We start from the raw sequence: 19,704 nt of genomic DNA on the forward strand, positions 1-19,704 counted from the left end.
GAATGAAAAATCCAATGTTTAACCTTAGAGATAGTTTTAATAACTTGTTAATGTAACAAGACCATCATCTCAAAGGCTTCCATATGAATTGCAATTAAAATGTGACATCCAGTTAGTCTTACTGAATTTAACTTTACATTGAAACACCAATAAGATGATTCTAAGTTTGCCAACCAATCCTTCAAACTGAAAATCAATCTTAATTACAACAACATAAGATTGCACAATGGAACAACCTATACAGATAGATTTATCCAAGGAACTGATCAATCCATTGAAAAGATAGATACCATCATGAATGAGAAACACTTCAAATCTTTATATAAAAAAAAATACTTAAACAAGTTGTTTTCAGTGCATATCCTCCATCAAATTGGTACTTCCAGACAACGAGTTCATCAGAAAATGCATAGAGGTTGTCTTGATTAAAAAAACTATAAAATTGTGATATTTGTCTCTCCTATAAGATCCTCCACATATAGCTGAGGATTCGGTTTGAAAAATGAAAGGGCATGATGGTATGATGAAAGAATAAGTATCCAGTAGATTATTGAGAGGGGGGGTGAATCAATAAATAGAAAAACTGATACAAACTTTCCCAATCTCAATTTCAATCACACAAAGTAAACTTATCAATGTAATACCACTGTCAAGATAAAAACTCATAAGAAAAATGGTTGACTGTTACAACAACTTAATAGTAAATAACATCAAACTTATAAACATCCAAATCTTTTATCATATGTCAACAGACTTCATTTCTCAATGCTTCTGATTATCATGCCTTACCAGAATAGTTAAGTAGTTAATCAAATCAACTATAAGATCATAACCACAAAAACATTCACCACATGACACAAATATTTTTGATGTGGAAACCCAAATAGGTAAAAACCACAGTGAGATGAGACTCACAAGATAACTATCTAAACTCTTTTGAAGTTTTCCCTATTAGGAGCCAAGCCTGTTAAAGATTTACAAAAAGTCATGTTAAGAATCACCTGGTTAAGGGATTGACTACAAATGCCTTGTTAGAAGCAATACCCTGTTAGGAGTAACCTCTGTAGAGGATTTGAAAATCCAAGATAATGGATCACCTTGTTAAAGGATTTGAAAAGTAACTAAGCTTGTTAGAGCTTACCTAGTTAGGGGATTTCAATTCTGCTATAATTGTTAGAAAATGACAGGGGTTTGCGTGATCTGTCTGAATAGATTTACACTTGCTTGATTAGATCATTTTTAAGCTCCTATCTACCTTTACTCAAACTACAAACACATCATCTGGTTCGGCAACCACACACTCAACTGATCTCTGCCAACACCTTTAACAAGACAACTTCATCGACCTTATAAACAAATCAATTAGTTCGGCAACCTAAGTCAAAAACCTCATAGAGATTACAAGCAAGTCGGTTCAAGTATGACCATTGGATTACATAGCAATCTCTACACATTAATCAAGAAAGCCTTGACTGGTCTTTGATCACCTCTTTGATCTTTGTAACTCATCACGCACATTGCATTAGATGCAATACGCTTTGTTCATTCCCTAGACAAAAATATTACAACAATGCGCCAAAAACATTTTGAAATTATTTTCATACAATGACCATACGTTTCACCATCATTATCGTACATCATCAGATCATAAACCAACATAACTAGTTCAACAACCTTAATTGGTTACGGTTTAACAAAAACAAATAGTAGGGTTTCATACCAGATGTGCATGAAGCCTTTCATACCATGCTCTAGGTGCTTGCTTTAATCCATATAAATCCTTATGCAATCTGCATATCATGTCTTTCTCATCAGTCAAAGCATAGCCATCTGGTGGCTCTATGTATACTTCTTCTTCCAATATCCCATTCAAAAATGCAGACTTAACATCCATTTGGTATGATAACTCAATGATGAACGGATAGTACCAAACTAGTACTGAGAGGGGGGGTGAATCAGTACAGACAAAAACACATTCCTAAAACCAGTTTGTCAGCAGACATTGTGCTTTGGCAGACAAACAGTAACACCAGTCTTAAACAGAATACAATTGGCATAAACCGGTTGACACTTATCTTTTCATACAATCTAATACTTCATTTCCATTTCACCCTAGTGCATGAATAGGTAATCTATCATCAAAAATATATAAACAGCTAGATCAACATGATTTAACTTCAGACACAAATCACTTAAAACATCACATGAATAACACCACACATGACACATAGATTTTTCATGTGGAAACCCAACTAGGAAAAACCACAATGGGGATGAATACCCACAAGCTATTTTTGAACTCTTTAGAAGTCCACTCTATTAGGAGCCTTGTCTAGTTAAAGACTGATACAATAGGTTCTATTAGGAACCAATCCTGTTAGGGATCACTCGGTTAAGGGTTAAACCTTGTTAAAGGTTACCTTGTTAGAGGATTTCAAGAACTCAATGGTTTTGAGTCACCCTGTCAAAGGATTTATAGTAATCTAGTTAAAGCTACCTTGTTAAGGGATTTCCCAACTATTTAAGTGGTTAGAGATCAATAGGTATTAAAATGATCTAGTAATAGCACTCAATGCCAATGCAGATCTGCTTTAGCTCCTCTGCACCTTCTGCACTTACACTCTGCAGGTATCACTTCTCTCTTTTGGTCTGGCAAGAATCACGTATCTCTTCACTTGGATACACACACACAACTTTTGCCAACAATCTCAAAAAGAAACATAACATCGACCTTATAGGAAATAGATAGGTTGGTAGCATAAACCCTAAACCTATTACGTTAAGTAATTCAAATGGTTCAATCCTGACCATTGAGTATATTGCATTAAATGCAACAATCTTGAACCGACCTCAAGACATTCTCCAGCGTTCATTTTCTACTGCTTTCATGGCGGCTGATAACCCATCATGTGTTTTCACTGTTTACAGACTTCGCACATTCCCAAGGTAGATAGGAACAATCTCCTTCATGCAAGATCCTTTATGTGCACAAGGTTGATGTGGCAACATGATCTGTTCTTCGTTACAATGCTAACTCATCACACAAAGTCACCGGTTGAGTCACATAGGCTTGAAGCACTTCAACTAGAAACCCTGAAGTTGAGACTACCAATTGGTAGTCATACAAAGCTTCGATGTACCAATTCCCATAGCAACATGCTGGTTCACCTTGAACAAACATACTGCTTCACTTTGGCACATATACAGGTTCATAATGTTATGTCGGTTCTCACATATACCGGTTCTTGAGCTTCTTCAACATATTGACATCAATGACAACATATAATGTCATCATGTCCTCATACCAGTTCATATAATGCCAACAATCTCCCCCTTTGGCATTGATGGCAATATACAAAGATATCTCTCTGCTTCACATCTTCTCCCCCAATTTCTACAGATATCTTCTCCGGTTCACTTTTTCTCCCCCTTTGACAACAATGCCAAAGTGGAAGCACAAGCTTCCCTATTCCATTATGCTGCTCCCCCTGAGGAGTAGCATCCTTCAACACATCAATCTTGGAAAAAAAATTGACTATGCAATGCCTAATTGATGTGGAGCATATACCTTCAGTTCACCTCTTGAAGGGGTAGCACCCCTAATTCACCTCTTAAGTACATAAATTTAACCTTTGGGAGAGGCTTGGTGAATATGTCTACTAATTGCTCCTTACTGGAAACATGTTCCAATGCAATCTCTTTATTCTGAACCTTTTCCCTCAAGAAATGATACTTAAGCTCAAAGTGCTTGGTTCTAGAATGTAAAACCAGATTCTTGGAGATGTTAATTGCACTAGTATTGTCAAAAAATATACTTACTGGTTCAGATACAAGAACTTTGAAGCCATTTAATACATGATTCATCCAAATTGTCTGAGTGCAGCTCATGAAACTTGAACATACTCTGCTTCTTACTCATCCATGAGACCAGTCTACCACCGAGAAAGAATGCACCACCAATTGTGCTCTTCCAGTCGTCCACATTACCTGCCCAATGAACATCTATGAATACTTTCAAGTTAAAATCCTTGCTATATGAATACCTGATGCAGAGGAAAGAAAGTCTTCTTCCCTATCTACATATTCCAATATCAATATCCATTTAAACTCATTCTTTAGAGGCAAAATAACAACTTCTTTCAATCATCTCTTCATTAATATCAACTTAATGCAATAACCCATATTCATGGTTCACACTTCAATCTTTAAAGTTCCCAGTCATAGACCTATATTCTGTCATTCATAACTTTTGATCCAGATATTATTTCAAAGATCCCTTTGGTGAAAGTGTAGATAGCTATACTTCTTAAAACATATCCAAACCTTAGGAGAATCCAATTGTTAGATTAAAAGTTATGGCCTCTGTACCGAGACCCAATACTGCTGTTCCCAAACAAAGCATGTGCATGCCCAGTCTGCCTAGGGCATCAAATATCTCTCACAAAACATAACAAAATGACACCAAACCAATTTCATATGAAATATTTATGAATATAGATTCAGAATATATAATCCATTAAATTTTCCAATTCTTAAATCATGAGATAATGTCAAACCATTGCCTGCAACTCCATTGAAGACCTTTTAAAACCAGTTTTCACCAAAATATTCATAACTTCCACAAATCTAAATAAAAATGACTCAGATCAAATGGAAATGAAATCTAATTCAAATATCTATCCAATTAATCTATTTATATGTCATAATAATTTCATATGAATCTGTAACATATTCTACAACATGACTGCTCTCAGGAAACCTCAAATCTTCAAACAACAACTTTCACCAAAACTTCCATAATTTCTTCATTTAGAAACATAATAACTCCAAACCAAATGGAAAAGAAATTTATTTCACATATCTAACCATTCACTATACATTTACAAAGGTTTCCAGGTCATACATGGTCGTGCAAGACCTGGAACCAACATAAAAACTGGAAAGCCAATCAAAATAGCAATAGTAGAATACACCAAAATGTATCAAAATGTTCTCCTTTCTTTCCTTTCTTTCCTTTATGATTTGGAACGACCATAAAATGAATTTTTATAGACTCTTGGTCAGTTTTGACCTTACAACTACCTCTCATAACCAACTTTTAACCCCTTTTCAACTTTTGTTGCATTTTTGCAACTTTGCTTGACAACATTTTATTGTCAAGTTGACAACTTTTACACTTTTGAATAAATGACTTCATGGCTTTACAAAACACATCACATGACTCTTAAAATGACAACTAAATGACAACTTTACAATTTTGTTTGCCCTTAGGCATTACATTGAATATCATATCCAAACATATGGATTAAAATATCTCTCAAGATCTCCTCCAATGTCTTGATGTCTAGGTGCTTCTGCACCATACTACCGACCTTGAAAACTTTCCAAGTCCCTTGGAAACATAGGGATAATAACCTGCAAGAAAATAAAATTTATGCTTTGGATTAAAATCATCACCTTCATCTTTGTCTTTGCATCTTCATCTTATCACCATTCTCCAAAAGGACACAGGACTGTCCTTGTATCTACCTCCTCAATAACTCCTATTAGTGGAGTATGTAATGGCTGCCATCCAAGTGCTTTTACCAACCATAAGTCCACCTCTCCATGCTGCATCACCTCACCAAAAAACAACTCACCTTTGCCTCACCTAGGAGTCCTCCTCTTTGCCTCTCTCCCTAGTCTCTTGGCAACCAATGGACCATCCCTTTGGCCCTTGACAGACCTTCCTTGTCTGCCCACACACAACACCAAATTCCTCTTGCAGCTAGATGGACAAGCACCTGCAACCAAACACATTAACAACACAAAATTTCAACTCTTCTTGGGCTAGGTCCTGGTGTGGATTGCCTCCTTCGGCGCTCTACCCACACACTCAGGCTCTTCTAGCTCTGATACCAATTTGATGCAGAGGAAAGAAAGTCTTCTTCCCTATCTGCATATTCCAATATCAATATCCATTTAAACTCATTATTTAGATGCAAAATAACAACTTCTTTCAATCATCTCTTCATTAATATCAACTTAATGCAATAACCCATATTCATGGTTCACACTTCAATCTTTAAAATTCCCAGTCATAGACCTGTATTCTGTCATTCATAACTTTTGACCCAGATATTATTTCAAAGATCCCTTTGGTGAAAATGTAGATAACTATACTTCTTAAAACATATCCAAACCTTAGGATAATCCAATTGTTAGATTAAAAGTTATGGCCTCTGTACCAAGACCCAATACTGTTGTTCCCAAACAAAGCATGTGCATGCCCAGTCCGCCTAGGGAATCAAATATCTCTCACAAAACATAACAAAATGACACCAAACCAATTTCATATGAAATATTTATGAATATAGATTCAGAATATGTAATCCATTAAATTTTCCAATTCTTAAATCATGAGATAATGTCAAACCATTGCCTGCAACTCCATTGAAGACCTTTTAAAACCAGTTTTCACCAAAATATTCATAGCTTCCACAAATCTAAATAAAAATGACTCAGATCAAATTGAAATGAAAGAAAATTCACATATCTATCCAATGAATCTATTTAGAGGTCATAATAATTTAATATGAATCTGTACCATATTCTACAACATGACTATTCTCAGGAAACCTCAAATCTGCAAACAACAACTTTCACCAAAACTTTCATAATTTCTTCATTTAGAAACATAATCACTCCAAACAAAATGGAAAAGAAATTTATTTCACATATCTAACCATTAATTATACATTTACAAAGGTTTCTAGGTCATACATGTTCGTGCAAGACTTGGAACCAACATAAAAACTGGAAAGCCAATCAAAATAGCAATAGTAGAATACACCAAAATGTATCAAAATGTTCTCCTTTCTTTCCTTTCTTTCCTTTATGATTTGGAACGACCATAAAATGAATTTTTATAGACTCTTGGTTAGTTTTGACCTTACAACTACCTCTCATAACCAACTTTTAACCCCTTTTCAACTTTTGTTGCATTTTTGCAACTTTGCTTGACAACATTTTATTGTCAAGTTGACAAATTTTACACTTTTGAATAAATGACTTCATGGCTTTACAAAACACATCACATGACTCTTAAAATGACAACTAAATGACAACTTTACAATTTTGTTTGCCCTTAGGCATTACATTTGATTTTATTACATTGAATATCATATCCAAACATATGGATTAAAATATCTCTCAGGATCTCCTCCAATGTCTTGATGTCTAGGTGCTTCTGCACCAATACCACAATCCATAATCAATAGTTCCCTTCAAATACCTGAGAATCCTCTTGACTGCAACCAAGTAGGATTCTCTTGGACTTTTTTGGAACCTTGCGGCAATGCCAAATGCATGTGCAATATCTGGTCTGCTATGCACTACATAATGCAACTTACCAATCATTGATCGGTATTCCTTCTCATTAATCAATATTGAGTCATCCTCTTTGGATAGTTTACAATCAGTCACCATCGGTGTACCAACCGGTTTTCTATCTTCCATGCCAAAGGTCTTCAACACCTCCTTGACATACTTGGACTGAGTGATAAAGATTCCATCTTTCATCTGTTGAATATGTAGTCTAATGAAGAACTTAGTCTCCCCTATGAGTGACATCTCAAACTTTTTCTTCATCTCATCTGCAAACTCATGACTCATCTTGTCATCTCCACCAAAGATAATGTCATCAACAAATACCTCATAGATCAAGATCTGATCTCCTTCGGATTTCAAGTAGAATTTTCTATCTTTGCTTGTTCTCTCAAATCCAATCTTCACAAGATGGGAGTGAAGGCATTCATACCATGCTCTAGGTGCCTACTTTAGACCATATAAGGCTTTATGTAGTCTACACACCATGTCACTATCTTCAGATAGGGCAAACCCATCTGGTTGCTCTATATACACCTCCTCTTCAAGTACACCATTTAGGAATGTAGATTTTACATCCATTTGATATACTTTGAATCCTTTAAAAGCTGAATATGTAAGAAGCATACGAACTCCTTCCAATCTGGCTATAGGAGAAATGGTTTCTCCATAGTTTTCTCCTTCTTCTTGGGCATATCCTTTACACACCAGTCTGGCTTTGTTTCTAATCATTTTGCCATCCTCATTCAACTTATTTCTGAAAACCCATTTGGTACTGATGACATTTTTATGCTCCGGCCTGGGTACCAAAGACCAATAACCATTTCTCTCTATCTAGTCAAGTTCCTCTTCCATTGCCTTGATCCAGTCTTCATCTTTATGTGCCTCTTTGAATGATTTAGGCTCAAATTCAGAGATCATACATGAGTTTTCTCTTACCTTTCTTCTTGTAAGGATTCTTGCATCCTTATCTCCTATGATCTACTTTGGATCATGATTCAGCTTGACATACCAAGGAATGGTCTTAACAGATTCCTCTTGCTTCTCTTCTTCATCCTCATCTCCATCAGTATCAGCATCTACATCTATCGGTGTAGGAACACTGTTAATGGTACTTGGTTGACTAGCAACCGATTCCCAGACGGTTACTATTGGTTCATTTACTACTTGTTTACTGCTGGTTTCCTTAGTTTTCTCAGAGGTTTCATCAAGTCTCACATTAGTGCTTTCCATAATTCTCTGAGTCCTATTATTGAAACACTTAAGAGCTTTGCTCTTGGTGGAATATTGTAGGAATATTCCCTCATCACAGTTCACATCAAATTTTCTCTGGTGTTTGCTCCTCTTGATGTAACATTTGCTACCAAAAACTCTAAAGTAGCTAACCATAGGTGTCTTACCAGTCCAATACTCATAAGAAGTTTTATCCTTACCTTTCTTGATGAGTACCCAGTTCATTGTGTAGACTGCAGTGCTCACCGCTTCTCTCCAAAAGGTGTGAGCAGCCTTTCCTTGAATCAGCATTGTTCTTGTTGCTTCAACTATAGTTTGGTTATTCCTCTTTGCTAGGCCATTCTACTATGGGGTCCAAGGGGTAGATAGTTGCCTCTTGATGCCATTTTCTTCACAGTACTTGTTGAATTTACCGGAAGTGAATTCCCCTCCTTGATCAGTTCTAAGGAACTTGATCCTTTTACCACTTTCCTTCTCCACTAATGCTCTAAAAGCTTTGAACTTTCCAAAAGCTTTAGACTTATCTTTCAAGAATGTGACCCACATCATTCTTGAGCAGTCATCAATGAGAATCATGAAATACCTATCACCCTGCACACTCCTAGTTTTCATAGGAGCACACAAATCAGTATGCACAAGATCAAGTAAATTGTCAGCAGTGAAAGGTTTACCTTTAAAGGTTGAGGAAGACATTTTCCCTAGTTGACACTCTTTGCACAAGGTATTTTCCAGTTTGCTCAGCATCGGAAACCCTCTAACTGCCTTGATCTTACTGGCCTTCACAATGTTATCAAAGTTTACATGACAGACTCTCCTATGCCATAAGACATGTACTGATATTTGCATTTAGTTGAAATAGGTTACCTTTGGTCTGCATGTCAGTGGCCACCAATCCACCATTCTTGAATTCTAGAGTGAGACCACTATCATTCAGCTGGGCAACACTCAGAAGGTTGTGTCTGAGACCATCAACCCAATACACATTGTCAGCACTACCTTTTCCATTCAAAGAGATGGACCCTCTACCTTTGACCATACATGGTGCATCAATACCAAAGCAAACCACACCACCATCATACTCTTCCAAGAATAGAAACTTGCTCTAGTGACTAGTCATATGGTGAGAACAGCCACTGCCAATAATCCACTCATTAGAATTATCAAAGCGGGAGACAAGAGCCTTCTTGTCTGACACATCTTCCTTGATAGCAACAAACACAATATCTTCATTTTATTCATCTTCTGATTCCTCATCTGTGACTCCTTCATCAACTACCACAAAATAGTTTCTCTGATTTCATCCTTTGAATTTCTTAAACCTTTCTAGTTTGTCCTTGTTGTCACCATTAGGATAATTTATAGAAATATGTCCTATCCAGTTATAAGAAAAGCATTTCAAAGGGAGCTTACCTCTGTATTTATCAGTTCCTTTAGGAAGTTTCCTTGCAAGAAGAGCTACAAATTCCATTAGAATCTTCTCATCATCCATTTCTCTATTCTGTCTTGGTTCACCACTAGTGCTTGCTTCTTTTCCTTTTTTGGATGGTACATCAGAAGCTTTAAAAGCTGATTCAGTCTTTTGAACACTGCCATCAAAACTATTTAGCTCATAGGCTATCAACTTTGCAATGATGGAGTCTAGGGATACCTTAGTCTTGTCTATTGATCTCAACTCCTGAATAGCAGCAACACTTATTGCATAGACCAGTAATAAGGATATTAGAACTTTTCTTACCACAGTGGAATCTTCCATTTTACCACCTGCACTCTTGATATCTCCGACAATAGTTTTGATTCTTATTCCATACTGTTGAATGGTCTCACCTTCAACCATCCGCATGTGTTCAAACTTCCCTCTAAGGCTTTCTTCCTTAGCTTGTTTTAAATGCTCATCACCTCCATAGATATTTTCAAGAGTATCCCATACTTCTTTGGGATTAACTTTATCTTGGACATCAATAAACTCAATATCAAATAAACTACTAATTAGGGCTTCCATGACTTGCCCATTCTCCTGCATCTCTCTCTTTTGGTCATCGATGAGAGTACCAGTAGGGGCAACATAAGCATTCTCAACATAGCTCTAGTGTTGAGCACCCATGCTTCTGATGTATATCTTCGTTTTGTCTTTCCATATATTGAAATTATCTCTGTTGAACTTTGGACCTTCCCTCTTCATCATTAGACTGGGATCTTTTCCTCAAGCAGTTAAGCTTATAACACAGAGGACCTAGAGGACGCTTTGATACCAATTGATAACTCAATGATGAACAGATAGTACCAAAATAGTACTGAGAGGGGGGGTGAATCAGTACAGACAAAAACACATTTCTAAAACCGGTTTGTCAGCAGACACTGTGCTTTGGCAGACAAACAGTACATCGGTCTTAAATAAAGTACAACCAGCAAAACCCAAAATAACTGAGACAAGCATAAACCGGTTGACACTTATCTTTTCATACAATCTAATACTTCATTTCCATTTCACCCTAGTGCATGAACAGGTAATCTATCATCAAAAATATAAAAAATAGCTAGATCAATATGATTTAACTTTATACACAAATCACTTAAACCATCACATGAATAACACCACACACAACACATAGATTTTTCATGTGGAAACCCAATTGGGAAAAAACACGATGGGGATGAATACCCACAAGCTATTTTTGAACTCTTTAGAAGTCCGCTCTGTTAGGAGCCTTGTCCGGTTAAAGACTAATACAATAGGTTCTGTTAGGAACCGATCTTGTTAGGGATCACCTGGTTAAGGGATGGATAGAATACTCAGTTAAGTGTTAAACATTGTTAAAGGTTACCTTGTTCCAGGATTTCAAGAACTCAATGGTTTTGAGTCACCCAGTCAAAGGATTTACAATAAGCTGGTTAAAGATACCCTGTTAAGGGATTTCCCAATTGTTGAAGTGGTTAGAGATTAACAGGTATTACAATGATCTGGTAACAACACTCAATGCCAATGCAGATCCTCTTTAGCTCCTCTTCACCTTCTACACTTACACTCTGTAGGTATCACTTCTCTCCTCTAGTCTGGAAAGAATCACATATCTCTTCACTTGGATACACACACACAACTTTTGCCAACAATCTCAAAAAGAAACACAACATCAACCTTATAGGAAACAAATAGGTCAGTAGCATAAACCCTAAACCCTAAACCTGTTAGGTTAAGCAATTCAAATAGTTCAATCCTGACCGTTGAACATATTGCATTTTTTGCAATAGTCTTCAACCGATCTCAAGACGTTCTCCATCATTCATTTTCTACTGCTTTTATGGTGGCTGATAACCCATCATGCATTTTCACCATTTACAGACTTCACACATTCTCGAGGTAGATAGGAACAATCTCCTTCATGCAAGATCCTTCATGCGCACAAGGCTGATGTGGCAACATGATCTATTCTTCGTTACAATGCTAACTCATCACACAAAGTCACTGGTTGAGTCACATAGGCTTGAAGCACTTCAACCGAAAACCCTAAAGTTGAGACTACCAACCAATAGTCATACAAAGCTTCCATGTACCAGTTCCCATAGCAACATCCTGGTTCACCTTGAACAAACATACCGCTTCACTTTGGCACATATACCGGTTCATAATGTTATGTCAGTTCTCACATATACCAGTTCTTTGTAAAATACTGGTTCTCTCTTCTTCAACATATTGACATCAATGACAACATACAATGTCATCATGTCATCATACCAGTTCACATAATGCCAACACTGGTATACCTTGAATTTCTTATGGGCTGCAAATGCAAGTAAAGTTTTCACACCTTCCAATCTTGCTAGTGGTGTATAATTTTCACCATAATCTCCTCCTTCTTCTTGTGCATAGCCTTTGCAAACCAACCTAGCCTTGTTGTGAACTACAACACCATCTTCATTCAACTTGTTCCTCAATATCCATTTAGAACCTATTACATTTTTATTTACCAGTCGGGGTACTAGGGTCCAAGTGTTGTTCTTCTTCATTTGATCCAATTCATCCTCCATAAATTTAACCCAATGATCATCACCAAATGCTTCCTTAGCAGTTCTTGGTTCAATGGTTGAGATCATGCAAGAGTTCTCTCTTATTCTCCTTCTGGTTAGTACTCCAACATCTTTATCCCCAATAATCTGTTCAGGATTGTGATTCAGTCTCACATATCTTGGCATAACATGATCATTATCTTTAGGTTTAGCTTCATCATTATCATCATCTTTTGAATTTATCTGTTTTGGTTGAACAAGTGCATTAGAATTTGCTTTGATGGTTTCAGATTTCATAGTTTTTGGTTCCAAAAACAAAATGCAAGGATCTTCATCCTTCTTCTCCAAACTTTCATCCTTCTTCTCCAAACTAGTTTCCTTTGAAACTTTAGGATACTCATCCACTCAAACATCAACACTCTCAATAATTCTTTGTGTCTAGTAGTTAAAACACTTGTAGGCCTTACTCTTGGTGGAATAGCCAAGAAATATACCTTCATCACTCTTAGCCTCAAATTTGCTAATGTAATCACCTCTCTCAATAAAACATTTTCTTCCAAATATTTTAAAATAACGAACATCAGGTGATCTTCCATACCAATATTCATAAGAAGTCTTGTCATTACCTATTTTCACCAGAACTCGGTTCATAGTGTAGACAATTGTGCTGACAACTTCTCTCCAAAAGGTTTTTGCTACACCTGCTTGTACCAACATTGTCCTAGAAGCTTCAACTACTGACCGGTTATTCCTCTCTATGATACCATTTTGTTGTGGTGTCCTTGGTGCAGAAAGTTGTCACTTGATATCATTCTCTTCACAACACTAGTGAATTCCTTAGAAGTAAATTCACCTCCTTGATCTGTCCTCATACAATTTATCTTCTTTTCGCTCTCCTTCTCAATTAAGGCCCTGAATGCCTTGAACTTACCAAAAGCTTTAGTCTTATCCTTCAAGAATGTGACCCACATCATCCTTGAGCAATCATCAGTGAGGATCATGAAATATCTATCACCTTGAATGTTTTTTTTTCTTATTGGTCCACAAAGATCTGTATGAACCAAGTCTAGCAAATGCTCCATTGAAAAGGATTTTCTCTTGAAAGTTGAAGATGTCATCTTTCCTAACTAAATTTCTTTGCAAAGAGCATTAACCAGTTTGTCTAACTGAAGCAAACCTCTCACTATCTTGGACTTACTCACTTTAACAATGTTATCAAAGTTTATATGACAAAATCTCTTATGTCAAAGCCAACTATCATCTATTTTTTGCAATTAAACAATTGCTAACTTTAGGATTAAGGTGAAATAGGTTACCTTTAGTTTTCTTCCCGGTTGCAATCAATTCACCTTTGTTGTCAAAGATTTTGCACATACCATTTTTTAAACTCCAGTGGGTATCCTTTGTCATTGAGTTGTGCCACACTCAAAAGATTGTTCTTTAGACCTTCAACCTAATAGACATCATTTGTACTACTCTTCCCATTAAGATAAATAATTCCCTTACCTTTAACCATGCAGGGTGAGTCATTACCAAATCTTAAAACACCGCCATCAAATTCCTTCAAAGAAAGAAATTTTCTCTGATCATTGGTCATATGATGTGAACAACCACTATCAATGATCCAATAATTAGAGTTATTCATCCTTGACACTAATGCCTCCTAGTATGATATCTCTTCCTTAATAGCTACAAATATAATATCTTCATTAGCATCACCATCAGATTCTTCATCAGTGATACCATCATCAACATCAATAAGACAATCTCTCTTGCATTTACCCTTATACTTCTTGAATTTATCTCTCTTGTGTTCATTATCACCATTAGGACAGTTAGCAGCTATGTGGCCAATCTTGTTACATGAAAAATATTTTAAAGGTAATTTACCTCTATATTCATAACCGTGACTAGTATCTCTACTTTTTCTCACAGGTGGGTTAGAAACAAAAGCTCTGAATGCAGCCTCAAATTTTTCTACACTACCATCATAATTGTTCAATTCAAAAGCAGTAAGTTTTCCAATGATGGAGTCAGGAGTTACCTTGGTTTTGTCTATGGATTTCAGCTCTTGAATAGCTTCAAATCAGATAGCATAGACCTGTAGCAAGGTTCTTAGTACCTTACTAATCACTGTGGCATCTTCCACTTTCACTCCTGCACTCTTAATTTCACCGGCTATCTCTTTTATCCTTTGACCATACTACTAGATATTATCACCTTCTTCCATCTACATGTCATAAAACTTTCCTCTTAGACTCTCCTCTTTAGCAATCTTAACATGTTCATCACTACTATAAATCTCTTCAATTTTTTGCCATACCTCATGTGTAGTCTCTAGACCATGAACATCTACATATTCAGCATCAGACAGGGAACTGATAATGGCATCTAATGCTTGATGATTTTCTTGTTGTTTTTTCTTCTGATCATTAGTCAAAATCCTAGTGGGTGCAACATATTTAGTATTAACATGTTCCCAATACTGACTTCCCAGACTCTTGATGTAAATTTTCATTTTGTCACCCCATATCCTATAGTTCTCTTTGTTAAACTTCAAACCTTCCTTCTTCATCGTGATCTTCAATATCTTTACCTCCAGCTGTTAGGCTAAGATCTTAGAGGACCTGAGATGCTTTGGTACCAATTGATGGTATGATGAAAGAATAAGTATTGAATATATTATTGAGAGGGGGGGTGAATCAGTAAATAGAAAAAGTGATAATAACTTTCCCAATCTCAATTTCAATCACACAAAGTAAACTTATCAATGAAATACCCTTGTCAAGATAAAAACTCATAAGAAAATCGGTTGACTGTTACAACAACTTAACAATAAACAACATCAAACTTATAAACATCCAAATGCTTTATCATATGTCAACAGAATTCATTTCTTAATGCTTTTGGTTATCATGCCTTATCAGAATAGTTAAGTAGTTAATCAAATCAACCATAAGATCATAACCAAAAAAAGATTCACCACATGACACAAATATTCTTGACGTGGAAACCCAAATAGGTAAAAACACGATGAGATGAGACTCACAAGATAACTATCTGAACTCTTCTGAAGTTCTCCCTATCAAGAGCCAAGCCTGTTAAAGCTTTACAAAACTTGTTGTTAAGAACTGATCCTGTTAAGAATCACCTAGTTAAGGGATTGACTACAAATACCTTGTTAGAAGCAATACCCTATTAGGAGTAACCTTAGTAGAGGATTTGAAAATCCAAGCTAATGGATCACCTTTTAAGAGGATTTGAAAAGTAACCAACATTGTTAGAGCTTACTAAATTAGGGGATTTCATTTCTATTGTAATTGTTAGAGAACAATAGGGGTTTTCTTGATCTATCTGAATAGCAGTACACTTGCTTGATCAGATCATTTTTAAGCTCTTATTTGCCTTTACTCAAACTATAGGCATGTCATCCAATTCGGCAACCACACACTCAACTGATCTCTACCAACACCTTTAACAAGACAAATTTATCGACCTTATAAACAAATCAATTAGGTCAGCAACCTAAGTCAAAAAGCTCATAGAGATTACAAACAAGTTGGTTCAAGTATGACCGTTGGATTACATAGCAATCTCTACACATTAATCAAGAAAGCCTTGACCTCTCTTTGATCACCTCTTTGATCTCTGTAACTCATCATGCACTTTGCATTAGATGCAATACACTTTACTCATTCACTAGAAAAACAGATTAAAACAATGTGCCAAAAACATTTTGAAATTGTTTTCATATAATGACCATATGTATCACCATCATTACCACTCATCATCAGATCATAAACCAACATAACCAATTCACCAACCTTAAGCGGTTAGGGTTTAACAAAAAAAACTAGTAGGGTTTACCAGTTATATCAAATAGATAAGGTTTAACCTTTTACCCTTTTACCGTTTACCGGTTCAACTCACAAACTTACATACCGATTTACAATTTCCTTCACAAAGCTCATCCTACCAGTTACAAGACAATATCAATAATAATAGAAATATCATTACCAACTAATTGACATCAATGAAAACATAACATATCATTAATGCAATCTTCATGCAAATGCCAACAAGGATACCCTTTCATTAAACTAAAATTATCAAAAAACTAACTAGAAACTAACTACCTAAAAACTGCCTAAACAAACTAAAACAATAAAATACAAAGTCACATCTTTAAACATCTTTTGATATTTATGGCTGGTCTCCAAGTATCAGATTGCACTTCTAAATGTGATTCAAATATCCCTCTTATTTGTAGGTATGTGCATCGGAGATAATATCTCTGACCACAATCTCCAAAGTGATGAAGTTTTCTATCTGCTTGATTGTGTTTGTCATGTCAAGTACATTAGACTGAACAATGTTAAAGGAAGCACTGAGAAGACTTTAGCACTTCACAATCCATTTATCCTTATCCTTAATCTTTCCATTCTGATCTTCAATTTCTGGAAAACCATGTTGTACTATTTCCTTACATTCATTAAATTCATTTTGTAATTTTGTGTCAAAGTCTTCATGTTTTTTCAATAACTTTTCTATTCCTTTAATGACTTCAACATCTGTATTGGACATTGTCTTATCATGCAATAGAGCTCCTAGTCTGTTATAAATCCGGTTGTGAGATATTGTATTATCCATATTCTTCTGATAAACAACCCAGAAATCTTCAAGGAAACCCTACAATTTTTCAAATCTCTTAGTCAATAAAACAAAGGTTGTGTCAGCCCTCACACTCTACATTTGCTTTTTCAACTTTTTATTTTCCAGTTGCACTCCCTCACATTTCTTTTTCCACTGAGACCCATCATGGATTTGTGGCATAGGATATCCTCCTCTTTTTAGCAATTCTTCATATAATCCCTTTTACTCATCTCTTTCTTTGATCTCTTTGACCAATTGTGCTTTATTAAATTTTGAAATATCAATACCCATATCAGTAGTAACAATGGGATCTACTTCACCAACTTTCAATTTCATCATGTGATCAAAGTCTTTATCCACATCAATGATTTTTGGCCTCTTATTGGAGAGTAAAGAGCCCATAAAAGAAAACCCTCTTCGTTCTGGTAAAATCTAGAGCTGACATACACATCATTTACCCCCTAAATATCTAATTTAAAATCCTTATTCTCATAATGTAACATGCTATCAAAAATAAATGATGCACTCATGTCCCATCCTGGAAAGATGATGATGTATGCTTCACTAAGAAGTTGTCTTCCACTTTGAGGGGTTATAGTGGTCAATTCTAAACTAGTTTCTTCCTTTAGTTTCCCCAACAATTTTGATTCTTTTTCAGGGGTTACATTTGGGATAGAGTCTCTCAGTTTTTTCCTTTTGAAATTATATAAAAAGGATTTAAATTCTTTTGACTTAATAAAAAAATCATCACACACAAAGGGATAATACTCATTGTATCTTGCATCACTATGGATATTTAGCCTGGCAACAATTTTCTCTTGCAAGTCTATCTCTTTTGTTGTATTTGGTGCTTGATGCCTAGATGCCACCTAAACTTCTTCAGACCCACCTCCACTCTCTTCTTCTTCAGTTTCCATTTCTTGCAATCTCTTTTTATTTTCTTCCAATTTCTTGTTTAATTCAACAATGGCCATATGGGCCTCTTCCTCCTCCATGTTTCTAAACATGTCCTTTGCTTCCAAGTAAACATGAATATAATTTCCTAGATTTTGACTTTACTTGCATTTGTGAATATATCCCTTAGGGTCATAATTGACCCTAGCAGCATATTTGAACAAATTGTATTCTTCAATCAATTTCCTATCAATGGCTTCATAAGCCTTTGTTGATATAATGGTAAAATCCCCAAAACTAAGAGTCCTAGGCAGGAAAGTTTGCTTATGCATACCTCCAAGATATTTGACATTCAAAACACTTAACCGTCTCACAATCTCTAGATAAGTAATTTTGTTTGGTATAAATTTTGGTAATAGATATGGGGTTCCTTTGAAACCATAAATCCTTAAGCAAGTAAAATCCTTGTGAACAAACCAATCACCCCAGTTGTGATTGACAATACCTCTTTCATCAAAAACAACAGGTCTATGCAATCTTTTAACTTTAGTGGAAATAGATACTTCACACAAGACACCATACATCTAGTATAATGGCTTTACTATTAGCTCTTCAAACTTGATGTAGTTTGATTTCACATATTATGAATCCCAAACTGATGTCCACATCTGTATTGGTTGTTCTTTACCTGCTCTATCCACTGTGTTAAATTTTAAATTCATTGGCCACATACCCCTAAATTTTCCATAAAATAAAATCAAATGCATTAGCAACGAGTAAACTTGAAAGTGGGCTCCCTTATATCTTTGAGGTTCAAGAAACCTTCATGTAATTTTTCTACAACATAAGTAGCATAATCAAAGGGTCTTGTCTCATACATCTGTACATTTGCTTCTAACACCAGTGACCCAATATTAGCTACATCATGGACCTCTATACCTCCACCCTATTCACATGACATATAGGTGTAATGTAAGTAGTGTCTGAAAAATGTCCATGTTGAATGGGGGACCATCCTCTTTGGTTAGAATATCCTTCTTAATCCTATGGAAAGCTAAGTTCCACCATTTATAAGTAGTATCCATTTTTAAAAATTCCTCCTCTAGTTCTTTAGATGACAAGGGTACATCAAGGTTAGGGTCTAATCTAAAAACTTCATCTACGGTGCCATGGCTAAATCTGATAAACACTTTGCCATTTAGAAAATGAATGCATCTCTTCACAGAATTGTATTTTTTTACCAATACTTCCATCAATCTGATATTTATGAAAACATTGGGAACAATTAGTTTACCTAAGCTGGTTATCCACGGATTACAAATTTGCACTTCTTTGTCCTTTCTAAAAAAATGAAACAGGAAGAGTTCATAACCTTTCACCTTTGTCCACACATCTCCAACCCCTTTAAACCTTTCCTCCAGCTAGTTTTTTCTAGGCAAATGTTGTTTCGACCTCCTTGATTTTGGGCCTGGGGACTGCAATTGATCAATGATATCTTGATTCAATTTCCATGCAGGAGGGACTTCCATTGTTTTGGATTTTTTAGATGTGGATTTG

The sequence above is a fragment of the Cryptomeria japonica genome, chromosome 7 (assembly GCF_030272615.1).
Source record: "Cryptomeria japonica chromosome 7, Sugi_1.0, whole genome shotgun sequence".
NCBI lineage: Eukaryota > Viridiplantae > Streptophyta > Pinopsida > Cupressales > Cupressaceae > Cryptomeria > Cryptomeria japonica.